The 13976-nt window shown below is 27.1% G+C and overlaps 1 protein-coding gene across 1 annotated transcript in view; it reads left to right on the top strand.

The window, feature by feature from the left end:
• LOC111637865 (TWiK family of potassium channels protein 7-like) overlaps positions 1–13976 on the top strand; it is a 92682-nt gene that overhangs the window by 30142 nt on the left and 48564 nt on the right. The window lies entirely within an intron of this gene.

Here is a 13976-nt window from a genome sequence, read left to right as displayed (position 1 = left end):
TTTATAATATATATATATTAAATATTTAATTTTTAAAATTGTTTCTGAAACGTGCTTCAATATTGTAAGTTTACAACGTTCTATTGAAATCACTCTTATTAATTCATGAATATATAAAATACTAACATTTAAAAGAAATAATACACATTTCTCACGTGTAGAATTCAATAATAAATAATTTTGTAAGCATTCAAACATTAATTCTGTTTCTCATTACTCGAAGCGTGAGCGCTTTGCGGTACTTCAAGTCTTTCAGGAATTATGTGAGTTTTGAGGAAAGTTAATGCTTAGAATATATAAAAATGTATTAAGCAGTTAACAAATCAAACTTGGTGATGAAAAATCGATAAATCTTAAACTTAGGTAAACTGAATCAACGTCCTCGTGATCCATTTGTTTCGTGACAAGCGGCCATCATTTTCTCTTCTTTTTTTCCCCTCCCTCTCTCCTTCTCCTTTCCTAGAATAAGTACAGTTCTCAGAATTTATGTTGTACTATTCAATTTCTTAACATTTAACTGAAATTTTTCGCTAAATTTAAGCAATAACAATTTGTTAAATAAATAAATCTTTAATATCTTACTTTATAAATCTTCAAAATATGTAATAAAAAAAAATTCAATGTTTGACATATAAAATGTGTTTCTCCTGTTCTAATATATCATAAAAATTAATTTATATAAATATTATTACTCTCTTTTTTAACATATAAATTTAATTTATTAAAATTAGATTTTTTTTTCTTTAGAAAAAAAAATTTTAAAAAAATAATAAAACTGATCTTTTATTGGATCGATATAAAATCGGGATTAGATTCTGTAGAGAAATTAATTTTTAATTAGATTCTTTCATAATAAATGTAGAATTTTAATCAATTGAATTAGCTTTTTAGAAATTTATTCAGTTTACAAAAGGTCAAAGTAATTTAGAAATTTTATTTTTATAATCAAAAATATTTGATCTTAACAAAAAAATAAATATAAAATAATTTTAAAAAAATACGTAAAATATAATGGAATTTTAAATCATTTCCTTCTAATTAAAATATTTGATTTTTGCGCATTTTTGAGCCTTTAAAGTCTTTGATTCTGTATTAAAGTTTTCAGAAAGACTTCAATTAGACGGCAATCCTGAAAATCTTTCGTTTAATCAAACTATTCAATGTAAAAGAAGAGACTATGAGGTTATATTTAATGTACAGATGAGGCTTTTCAGCTAAATTCAGTGTAGAAGAGGCTCTGTGAGGCTTCAAGAGACCAAATTTAATGAAGAAGAAGATGCTCTGTGGGGCTAAATTCAATGTGAAAAAACAGATTCTGACTATGAGACTATATATGTATAAGAGGAAGCTTCTGAAGTTATGTTCAATGGAAAATAGGGCAATTTCAGAGAAGGTATTCTATGACTATATTGATCTATCGAGTGGTGGAGTTTCTTATTTGTAGATGTATCGTAGTAGCTTTAAATCGCACGAAGTATTCTATAAATGTTCTTTCCTTCTAATAAAAGTATTAGAGAAGTCTATGAGTAGTGTTTAATATAAACGAAGAGCAGTCCTTAGCTGATTTCACGATCAAAATCTTCATAGAGCCAATCAAGAAACTTTAAGGATGTTGGAAAAGAGAGATCCTGAAAGTCCCTTCTTGCTTACACAATCAAAATATTTATAGAAGCGTCATTTTGGAGTAGATTAATTAGGAATTTAAACCTCCGGAGTCTTCTTTTAGCTTAAAAATACAAAATAATCATTTGGAGACGATCAAAGCAGCGTTGACTCTAATATTCTTCCTCTGAAGTAAACATTTAAGAATAGAAAGGCCAAAACGATCATAAAATCCTTTACTTTAAGAGTCAAACTATCTATAGGGCCATTAAAACATAGCTCTAGAAGTAATCAAAACAAATCAGTTAAAGATAGATCAAAATAACCACAGAAAAAAAGAAATTAATTACAGGAACATCAGGAGCATTACTTTTAATGCTGCATCAAATCAAAGATGCTTCATACAGATAAAGGATTTTTTGGAATTTTACCTTACTAAACACTGAAATTAACAGCCCTAATCAATTTTTAAATTTTTTAAATAATAAACTTTTAAAAATTAGAATATTTTTACAGGAATGGGGAGGAGAAAAAGTCTAAAAAATTCGATATATTTACATTTTTATTTGTAAATTAAAGAAGAGAATTAATGGATTTTTTAGAAAATTTTTTAATAGATTGATAATAGAGTAATCATTAAATTTTATGGAATATAATAATTGTATTCGGGTGAAATTGTTTAAATTAACTTTTGCTCGTTTAATATATTCAAAAAAATCATTTTTCTAATTCTTTATTCTCTTTCTCTCTCTCTTGCTTTGAATCTGTGTTCGAAATTGCTCATTAAAAATTGCTTATGTTGATTAAAGTAAAAAGGGGAGAAATAAAAATTGTAGTGAAGTTAAAATTAGAAAATTAACTCGTTCGACTCCTTTCTTTGTTAATGTTGTTAACTACGGGAAAAAATGACTTAATGTCTGTATGTCTGAACGAAGATTTTCTCCTTAAATCTTCCTATTTTTTTTAGTTTTCGCATGGATTTTGAGGCGTAAATCTTTGAATTTTAATGCGTTTAAAATGTTTAAAGTGTTCTACATTCAGAAAATATTCAAAGTTAACTTGTTAATTATGTTCAAGTATGATTTATGCTCTAGTTTTATTTTTTCTAGCTGTTCAACATGCGATTTATACTCGATAAGTGTATTTCGAAGCTTATAAAGGTGTTCAACATTCTAAATATGTCTAAAATTTTACAATATAGATGAATTTTGTCAATTTTTTAAGTGTTCAACTTTTAAGAAAAGCGTAATTTACATAGGAATTCCATATTTTCTAGCTGTTAAAGATGTGATTTATGGTCGAGTATTGCACTTTAAAGTTTATTACTAACTTCTAAAGATGTTCAACGCTCCGTTTATAGTAGAATTTTGTATTATAGATAAACGTTAGTGTTAAATAGTTGAAATAAAGCATAATTTATATAAATATTCTCTATTTTAAATACAAATTTAATTGTCAAATGCATGATTTATGTTAGAATTATGTATTTTAAAAGTGTTTATAAATATGTTCAACGGAATTTTATAAACTTTCGAAATTCATATTAACATAGCTTAACATGTTCAACATTTATAATGAACCATATTTTAAAAATATATATATTTAATTTAATACAGAACTTTAAGCATATGTTCGACGTTACAGAACACGTCTTCCAACAACTCTATCATCCTGCCTGTTTATAGATTTGTAGAGTTGCGCTAGAATATTCTAGAACATCTCTACAATTTTAAATAGTTTCATTATCTATACAGAAAAATAAAATATAAATCCAATGCATAATTTAGTTTACTACAAACTGTATATATTTTTATTTTAAGAGGTCAACGTATCTAATAGAAGGAATCAAAGTAAAAAAATTGTATTTTTTTAGTAAATAAATGGAGTATTGACCATAAATTTGCGTGTGAAACATCCGACCCGATAATGACAGAGCTTCTATTTTGTAGTTTTTCTTTACTAGAGTCTACAATTCTCAATTTTTTTCCATTTACTCCAGGTTATCTTCTCCACATAGACAGTTGGAGATCGATAGAAGCACGCTAGAAAAGATGCTTTAAAATTGTATATTTATGTAATCATATACATAAATAATGAATCGATTTTAAGTGTAATAGATGTAGCACGTGTTATTCTATAGAAAATATATATAGAAAACAAGTTACTTTACTTCAATTTTACTGAAAGTACAGCTTGCGTGTCGAGTATAACATATGCCATTTGTAAGTGAAGCACGCTACAGAATAGAGATAAAAGTAAAAATTTTTTTGGGGTTTTCTTAGAGCAGAAAGTCGCATTTATACCTTTTAAACTGTTAAAATACACTTTATTATCTATCGACATTCTCATTAAGGATTGATTATATTAAAATTTTCTAAAAAAAACACCTAAAAAATCATCCAAAAAATCCATCTTCATCTTCACCAATTTACCATTACTCAAGGAAGAATTAGGACTTTATTTTATCAAGTTTAATTAATTTATATATAGAAATTTAATTCGATTTCATTTTATTATATATATATATGTATATATTAAAAATTTAATTTATTTTCATTTTAATTAATTAAATGCTTTTTTTAGAGCTTTAATTATTCGAGTTTCTTCTCAATTCTCTTAAGTTCTTGTAAAGATAAATTAAAGGTGTGAAGTTTTCTATAAAACAAGCTTAATGCCTTTAATTTCTAAAAAAATTCTTTGAAATTTTAAAGAAAATTTTAGAAATTTTCTTTAAAATTTTCTAACGTCTTCACTCCTTCCAATTGAAAACTTTCTTAGATCTTTAGTGATGCTCTGTAGAAAGCAGTGAAGATTTTAGAGAATGTAAAAAATAAAAAAAATAATAATGATAATTTTTATAAATCAAAAATATTAAAATTTTCTTTGATTTAAAATTTTTTTAAGATATTTTATAAATGTTTTTATTACTTCTTTGAATTGGGGAAAAAATCTCTTGGAACTTTAATGATGTCTCTGCAAAGAATCGATAATTAATGACGATTCTTAAGAAGTTTTTAGAGAGATTTTTTGGAAATTAAAAAGAAATTAAGTTCTTAATTAAAGGATCTTGAAACTTAGATAAATTTCGAAAATTTTTTGAAGATTTCTTTTCGAATTTCTTCTTAAAGATATCGTTGCTCTTAAGACTCTTGACATCTAAAAAACAGTTTTGAAGTTGTTTGAACAATCTAAAAAAAATTTTTAAATTTTTATTTTTATAAATTTTATGAAATTTTTATTGGTTTTTCTGTTTTTAAGTGGTTTTCTTGCGTGAATTTAAATGTTTTAAAAATTGTATTTTAAATAATTTTTTAAAAAATAATTTTTAAATAAATATCTTCCTATCGATTGTATTTTTCTAAAAACATATTTAAGAATTCATTCTAACAATTTTTTTTTAAAGTTTTCATCATTGAAATTCCTCATTATCTTCACAGCTTATGTACACCACACCGCTGATACGAATCTGAAAAAAATTAAATTTTTTTGAAAATATTTTCTAAAAATATCCCTAACCTTTTTACATTTAATTATAAAATTTAATAAGAAATATTTGAATTCGAAATTTTCATTTCCATATACTTTACTTAGGGAACACATGGCACGCTTCAAGAACTCAACACGATCGATAATCGTTTCGAATGATCATAATTCGTACAAATTATGTAAAATAATTCTAAAAAAATTCTTCTACTACATCTTAAGATCGTCATCTTTAAGTAAAATTATGAAAAATTCTTGATTAACTACTCGAAAATTCATATTGCAACCATCAATCTCATGTATAAAACATGTTGCAGACATCGAAGACATCATGATTAAATTAAATATATATATATATTACATGTAAAAAATGTATAATTAATCAATTGAAGATGGTCTAATCACCAAAAAACACAACTTTTATCGTTTTTAAATCGAAAATAATTGCATAGGAACGGGCGCAGAACAGGTTGCCATTGAGCAACAAATGATCTAAGAGTAATCATTAATCATATGCATCTTTTATAAGATTATTTACGAGTGAATCATCAAGGAGGGAAAAAAATTCGATAGAAATTACATGAATTCAATTGGATCTGAGAGGGGGTTTTTAGAAAGTTGAACGATAACTCTCCTTCCATAGAAGTGAATAAAACAAGAAGAATGAGGATCGCAAGAATGGCTTTGTACAGAGAAATAGAGAGAAAAGTCGAAGTTAGGAGACCAAATAATGGCTAACTGAGGTAGAAACTAAAACCGCCGAGTTATACGATCGATATTTGGCAATGTTGTAGAGAGTTTTGTGTGTAGCGGAAGAGATTTCTGTATGCAGCACATTGTAGAGAGATGTTTGCTGCCGATACAATATCGTACTTTGTTGGTTGTTGAGGGATTTTTTTCGCTTTGGTGTGTCAATGTTTCAGCTAGACCTTCGAGACATCTTGGGCCAAAAACACAGCAAATTCAATTCCTGTTAAACAAAAAAAAAGACTGAAGAAGAAATAGTTTAACAAGACTAAACTTGGAATGCTTTTCTAGAATTTAAAGTTTTCTTCTCGAACGGGAATCAAATATTCATGATGTATCGTGCTCGTGTGCTGAGAAATCTTTATAAAAATCCTCTTGTATCAATTTCTGGTATGTGGTTTGTATGCAGAAGGGATATTGATAGTTATTTTTAACTTTTTTAATCAGAATTTTAGTAAATTGTGAGTAATTACGGTGAGAAATGCAGAAAATATCGAGCCATTTCGAGTTAAACTGGACTATTTTAATGACGATTTCAAAAAATCATGAGAAAATTCATTAAAATTTTCAAAATATCGAGTTATTTTTATGAGAATGCCAGAAAAATAAACAACTTCGAAGAGAATTTCAGAAAAACGAAGCCATCTTCGTGTGGATTTCAGAAAATTGTGGATTTCGCTGCGCTTTCCAACGTTCACGAGAAGTAAGTCCCATTTTTTATCATTATAAACACAACTTAAGCGATTCTAAAATAGATAATTCCACGAAATCTCGCAATTTCCCATCCTCAACAAAATGAGAACTTATAACAAGCGTCATTCTGTCTCCGAAATATCATAACAGAATTACTACAGAATGTTTCTACAAATCCCAAAACGAGAACAAAATACAACATTTTCCATTATTTTCAACCAATAAAACTTCGAAAAGGCCCAACAGTATGTCTCTCGTTTTAAACGAGATCAAATTACGAAACGAGATCTCGTTAAATCTAGAGATTTCTGACGAGATCGAGAATCACAGTAATTCACGACTCGAGAATCGCTTTACGACGAGAATGAGAAGTGGAACCGTTAAAATCTCGTAGAAGATGAGACAAAAAAAAAAAAAAAAAATTGAAAAATACAAAGTCCCGTTCACGTTTGGAACGTTAACGACGAGAAGTACTACATAGTTCGATCAGTATCACGCGATATTGCCGTGACATTCGCGAAGCTTCGTTATTAACGAAGTCACGATGAGCAATAAACACGATTCATTATGTTCCAGAAAATGTTACCAACTAATAATCTACAATTGATAAACAAATCACGATTTTTCTATCCACGTGGGAGATCCACGTCGTGTAACGAATACCAGAAGTCATCATAAACACGCCTTGTATATAAACGCGTAATAAAACTAAATAAATAAAAAATTATCAGCTTAATACCCATTATATGACGTCATTTTATACCTACCCTAGTACCTGTAAACATCAATTTTCTATTTTTAAAAAATTAATTTACTAAGTACTACACGGAGTTGCAGCATGGGGTACTTCAGATATCGATNTCTACAATTGGAAATCGTATACGAATTTTTTTTTTCTTAAATTTTATTCTTGTTTTACATTATTTTAATCTTTCACAAATGGCAATTAATTAAAAACATTTAAAAAAATTCTATTTATAATTTTTGATCTTTAGATGATCTCTATGAAGGCCGACATTTTTGTTCTAAAGGAATGTACAGTACGTTACAGATTCAAATTAACCAATTGCGGTGGTACTCCACAGTCACGTGACCGCCGATCCATTCTAACAGAAGGATGTCGTACATCTTAATGTTTGTCTTGGACTGAGCAACCGCGTGTAAAAATATAGCACCCCGTTCGACTAATGTGAATGGATGGTGACTACTCAGACACGTCGACGCTCTTATTGTGCTCTGCTGACATTATACGGATACAAAGGACATCTTGATAACCCAAATTGTTTTCCTTAGAGGATATTAAAAGCTTTCGTCATCACTCCACTAAACATATTAAGATTTTTAACATTAAAATAATTATGCAACAGTGTTGGTATACATTGCTTTAACGTGTTAGCTTTTAATATTGTTCCTCCCCATATACGTCAATATAAGCTGTTAATAAAGCGACTCTCGACAGACCAAACTGTCAAATTTTGGCTTATTATACCGTTCTATATATCTAATAGGTCATACTGTACGGCAATTAATAATGCTGTAAAGTAAGGATGTTGATGTACGATTTAATATTGTGCATTTTATGACACACTCTAACCTCTTATTTTTATATATTGAATGATCTTGATTTATGTAGTCGAATATACTATATGACACATAAATGCTTTGTTTACTTGAAGGTTCATTTACTGATTTATATAGGTGAGTAAATCAGTTTACTGATTAGATAAATTGATCTGTTTGATCAGTTATTGATGTGTAGAATTTACATGTAAATCAAAATCGATGTGTTCACGTAGTTACTGATTTATACAAGCGAAAATGTAGAGGTGAATATGTGAAGATGTGACGATAAATATATGAAGCCGGAGATGTGGAAGTTAATGTATAGAATTAGGAATGTAGAGTAAATGGAAGTGTAATGTAGAGATGAATATAAGGAACTAGAAATGTGTAAATGGATAGCTAAAAGTGAAAATGTATATTCGACTCAATTTATGGAATTGAAAATGTGGATTGAATATTAACTGAATGCCACGTAATTCTGTAGGAGTTGATTTTTTTTTCTTTATAAGAGTAGAGCTGAGTAAGGAGAAACAAATTCAAGTTATTTTGATAATCCTGAATTCGAAGAATCCAGACCGCTATGTGTGATTGGTGGAAAGTGTGAATAGTGCCTTTTAAATTATTCGTAAAGTTCACAGTGCCTGTGATTCGAACCACCAAAATAACTTGAATTTGGTATTTTTTTTTTTTTACTCAACTGCACGCTTCACCCGTACAGGAATAAACAGAAATCAACACAACTCCTATGGTTCTCGACTTTCGGGGCATCCTATATACTCAAATGAATAGTCTATATGAAATTGAATATGATAATTTAGTTTACTAATTTAAATATCTGAAAATCAAAACTGATTTATATGTTAGTTTATTGAATATTCAGTTAAATTTCTAGATTTAAATCAAAACTGATTATATTTAATGATAATTATGTCTTGGTTAAAGTTACAGTACGGTTTATATCGATTATTTTATGTGGATTCCCAGCGGTGTATACAGGTATCGTCGCTAAGGGGACATTAAGAATAGGTGTGCGCGTACAGTTTTTATGGATTGATCTATACATATATATTTTAGGCTGAGTCCTTCTCTATATGAATAGGTTTATTAGTGTAGGCAAAGAGCACAGACAGTACATGAAACTATTACTGGATTCATACAGTGCTGATTTTCTAAATATCCTGTTATTAATTAATGTAACTAGATGCGTAAATTTAAAAATAAGTTTTTTTAACAATATATAAAAAAGGAAATTGTCATAATATACTTCATTATCATTACATTATCGTGCTGCTATAATTAACAATGCTAAAGCGGAAAGTATGCGATAATAAACGTGAGTTTGTAACTCATTAAAATAACTTCTTCCTGGCATCAATTTATAAAGCAAAATAGCGGAAAAAAATATAAAAAATTCTGATAAATAAAACAATTAATTAGCATTCTATCGTTAGATATATTGACAACATAATTATGATTTTGGATGAAAAAAAAATAAAAAGAAAATAAAAATTAATATTTAAATTGATTATAAATAATAAAAAACGTATAATTTTTATTTGAATTTAATTTATTTTATTAGCTAACATTCATGTTATTATTTTTCTTAAAATAATTTCTTTCGTTTTCCCATTCTTTAAAAATTGATGTTGAAGAGCAATCAAGTAAATCAATTGCTGTTGCTAAGTAAAAATTTCTAATAAAAATTATACAATCTATAAAATATATTTTTAAATATATAAAATGTAATTTAAAACATTAAATTAAATTTTTTATAATATATATATATTAAATATTTAATTTTTAAAATTGTTTCTGAAACGTGCTTCAATATTGTAAGTTTACAACGTTCTATTGAAATCACTCTTATTAATTCATGAATATATAAAATACTAACATTTAAAAGAAATAATACACATTTCTCACGTGTAGAATTCAATAATAAATAATTTTGTAAGCATTCAAACATTAATTCTGTTTCTCATTACTCGAAGCGTGAGCGCTTTGCGGTACTTCAAGTCTTTCAGGAATTATGTGAGTTTTGAGGAAAGTTAATGCTTAGAATATATAAAAATGTATTAAGCAGTTAACAAATCAAACTTGGTGATGAAAAATCGATAAATCTTAAACTTAGGTAAACTGAATCAACGTCCTCGTGATCCATTTGTTTCGTGACAAGCGGCCATCATTTTCTCTTCTTTTTTTCCCCTCCCTCTCTCCTTCTCCTTTCCTAGAATAAGTACAGTTCTCAGAATTTATGTTGTACTATTCAATTTCTTAACATTTAACTGAAATTTTTCGCTAAATTTAAGCAATAACAATTTGTTAAATAAATAAATCTTTAATATCTTACTTTATAAATCTTCAAAATATGTAATAAAAAAAAATTCAATGTTTGACATATAAAATGTGTTTCTCCTGTTCTAATATATCATAAAAATTAATTTATATAAATATTATTACTCTCTTTTTTAACATATAAATTTAATTTATTAAAATTAGATTTTTTTTTCTTTAGAAAAAAAAATTTTAAAAAAATAATAAAACTGATCTTTTATTGGATCGATATAAAATCGGGATTAGATTCTGTAGAGAAATTAATTTTTAATTAGATTCTTTCATAATAAATGTAGAATTTTAATCAATTGAATTAGCTTTTTAGAAATTTATTCAGTTTACAAAAGGTCAAAGTAATTTAGAAATTTTATTTTTATAATCAAAAATATTTGATCTTAACAAAAAAATAAATATAAAATAATTTTAAAAAAATACGTAAAATATAATGGAATTTTAAATCATTTCCTTCTAATTAAAATATTTGATTTTTGCGCATTTTTGAGCCTTTAAAGTCTTTGATTCTGTATTAAAGTTTTCAGAAAGACTTCAATTAGACGGCAATCCTGAAAATCTTTCGTTTAATCAAACTATTCAATGTAAAAGAAGAGACTATGAGGTTATATTTAATGTACAGATGAGGCTTTTCAGCTAAATTCAGTGTAGAAGAGGCTCTGTGAGGCTTCAAGAGACCAAATTTAATGAAGAAGAAGATGCTCTGTGGGGCTAAATTCAATGTGAAAAAACAGATTCTGACTATGAGACTATATATGTATAAGAGGAAGCTTCTGAAGTTATGTTCAATGGAAAATAGGGCAATTTCAGAGAAGGTATTCTATGACTATATTGATCTATCGAGTGGTGGAGTTTCTTATTTGTAGATGTATCGTAGTAGCTTTAAATCGCACGAAGTATTCTATAAATGTTCTTTCCTTCTAATAAAAGTATTAGAGAAGTCTATGAGTAGTGTTTAATATAAACGAAGAGCAGTCCTTAGCTGATTTCACGATCAAAATCTTCATAGAGCCAATCAAGAAACTTTAAGGATGTTGGAAAAGAGAGATCCTGAAAGTCCCTTCTTGCTTACACAATCAAAATATTTATAGAAGCGTCATTTTGGAGTAGATTAATTAGGAATTTAAACCTCCGGAGTCTTCTTTTAGCTTAAAAATACAAAATAATCATTTGGAGACGATCAAAGCAGCGTTGACTCTAATATTCTTCCTCTGAAGTAAACATTTAAGAATAGAAAGGCCAAAACGATCATAAAATCCTTTACTTTAAGAGTCAAACTATCTATAGGGCCATTAAAACATAGCTCTAGAAGTAATCAAAACAAATCAGTTAAAGATAGATCAAAATAACCACAGAAAAAAAGAAATTAATTACAGGAACATCAGGAGCATTACTTTTAATGCTGCATCAAATCAAAGATGCTTCATACAGATAAAGGATTTTTTGGAATTTTACCTTACTAAACACTGAAATTAACAGCCCTAATCAATTTTTAAATTTTTTAAATAATAAACTTTTAAAAATTAGAATATTTTTACAGGAATGGGGAGGAGAAAAAGTCTAAAAAATTCGATATATTTACATTTTTATTTGTAAATTAAAGAAGAGAATTAATGGATTTTTTAGAAAATTTTTTAATAGATTGATAATAGAGTAATCATTAAATTTTATGGAATATAATAATTGTATTCGGGTGAAATTGTTTAAATTAACTTTTGCTCGTTTAATATATTCAAAAAAATCATTTTTCTAATTCTTTATTCTCTTTCTCTCTCTCTTGCTTTGAATCTGTGTTCGAAATTGCTCATTAAAAATTGCTTATGTTGATTAAAGTAAAAAGGGGAGAAATAAAAATTGTAGTGAAGTTAAAATTAGAAAATTAACTCGTTCGACTCCTTTCTTTGTTAATGTTGTTAACTACGGGAAAAAATGACTTAATGTCTGTATGTCTGAACGAAGATTTTCTCCTTAAATCTTCCTATTTTTTTTAGTTTTCGCATGGATTTTGAGGCGTAAATCTTTGAATTTTAATGCGTTTAAAATGTTTAAAGTGTTCTACATTCAGAAAATATTCAAAGTTAACTTGTTAATTATGTTCAAGTATGATTTATGCTCTAGTTTTATTTTTTCTAGCTGTTCAACATGCGATTTATACTCGATAAGTGTATTTCGAAGCTTATAAAGGTGTTCAACATTCTAAATATGTCTAAAATTTTACAATATAGATGAATTTTGTCAATTTTTTAAGTGTTCAACTTTTAAGAAAAGCGTAATTTACATAGGAATTCCATATTTTCTAGCTGTTAAAGATGTGATTTATGGTCGAGTATTGCACTTTAAAGTTTATTACTAACTTCTAAAGATGTTCAACGCTCCGTTTATAGTAGAATTTTGTATTATAGATAAACGTTAGTGTTAAATAGTTGAAATAAAGCATAATTTATATAAATATTCTCTATTTTAAATACAAATTTAATTGTCAAATGCATGATTTATGTTAGAATTATGTATTTTAAAAGTGTTTATAAATATGTTCAACGGAATTTTATAAACTTTCGAAATTCATATTAACATAGCTTAACATGTTCAACATTTATAATGAACCATATTTTAAAAATATATATTTAATTTAATACAGAACTTTAAGCATATGTTCGACGTTACAGAACACGTCTTCCAACAACTCTATCATCCTGCCTGTTTATAGATTTGTAGAGTTGCGCTAGAATATTCTAGAACACCTCTACAATTTTAAATAGTTTCATTATCTATACAGAAAAATAAAATATAAATCCAATGCATAATTTAGTTTACTACAAACTGTATATATTTTTATTTTAAGAGGTCAACGTATCTAATAGAAGGAATCAAAGTAAAAAAATTGTATTTTTTTAGTAAATAAATGGAGTATTGACCATAAATTTGCGTGTGAAACATCCGACCCGATAATGACAGAGCTTCTATTTTGTAGTTTTTCTTTACTAGAGTCTACAATTCTCAATTTTTTTCCATTTACTCCAGGTTATCTTCTCCACATAGACAGTTGGAGATCGATAGAAGCACGCTAGAAAAGATGCTTTAAAATTGTATATTTATGTAATCATATACATAAATAATGAATCGATTTTAAGTGTAATAGATGTAGCACGTGTTATTCTATAGAAAATATATATAGAAAACAAGTTACTTTACTTCAATTTTACTGAAAGTACAGCTTGCGTGTCGAGTATAACATATGCCATTTGTAAGTGAAGCACGCTACAGAATAGAGATAAAAGTAAAAATTTTTTTGGGGTTTTCTTAGAGCAGAAAGTCGCATTTATACCTTTTAAACTGTTAAAATACACTTTATTATCTATCGACATTCTCATTAAGGATTGATTATATTAAAATTTTCTAAAAAAAACACCTAAAAAATCATCCAAAAAATCCATCTTCATCTTCACCAATTTACCATTACTCAAGGAAGAATTAGGACTTTATTTTATCAAGTTTAATTAATTTATATATAGAAATTTAATTCGATTTCATTTTATTATATA

This window comes from Centruroides sculpturatus, unplaced genomic scaffold, assembly GCF_000671375.1.
Source record: "Centruroides sculpturatus isolate CEXI.00-Female unplaced genomic scaffold, Cexi_2.0 scaffold251, whole genome shotgun sequence".
Taxonomy (NCBI): domain Eukaryota; kingdom Metazoa; phylum Arthropoda; class Arachnida; order Scorpiones; family Buthidae; genus Centruroides; species Centruroides sculpturatus.
The sequence above is the reverse complement of the archived record's forward strand: the minus strand, read 5'-3'. Positions and strand labels throughout refer to the sequence as shown.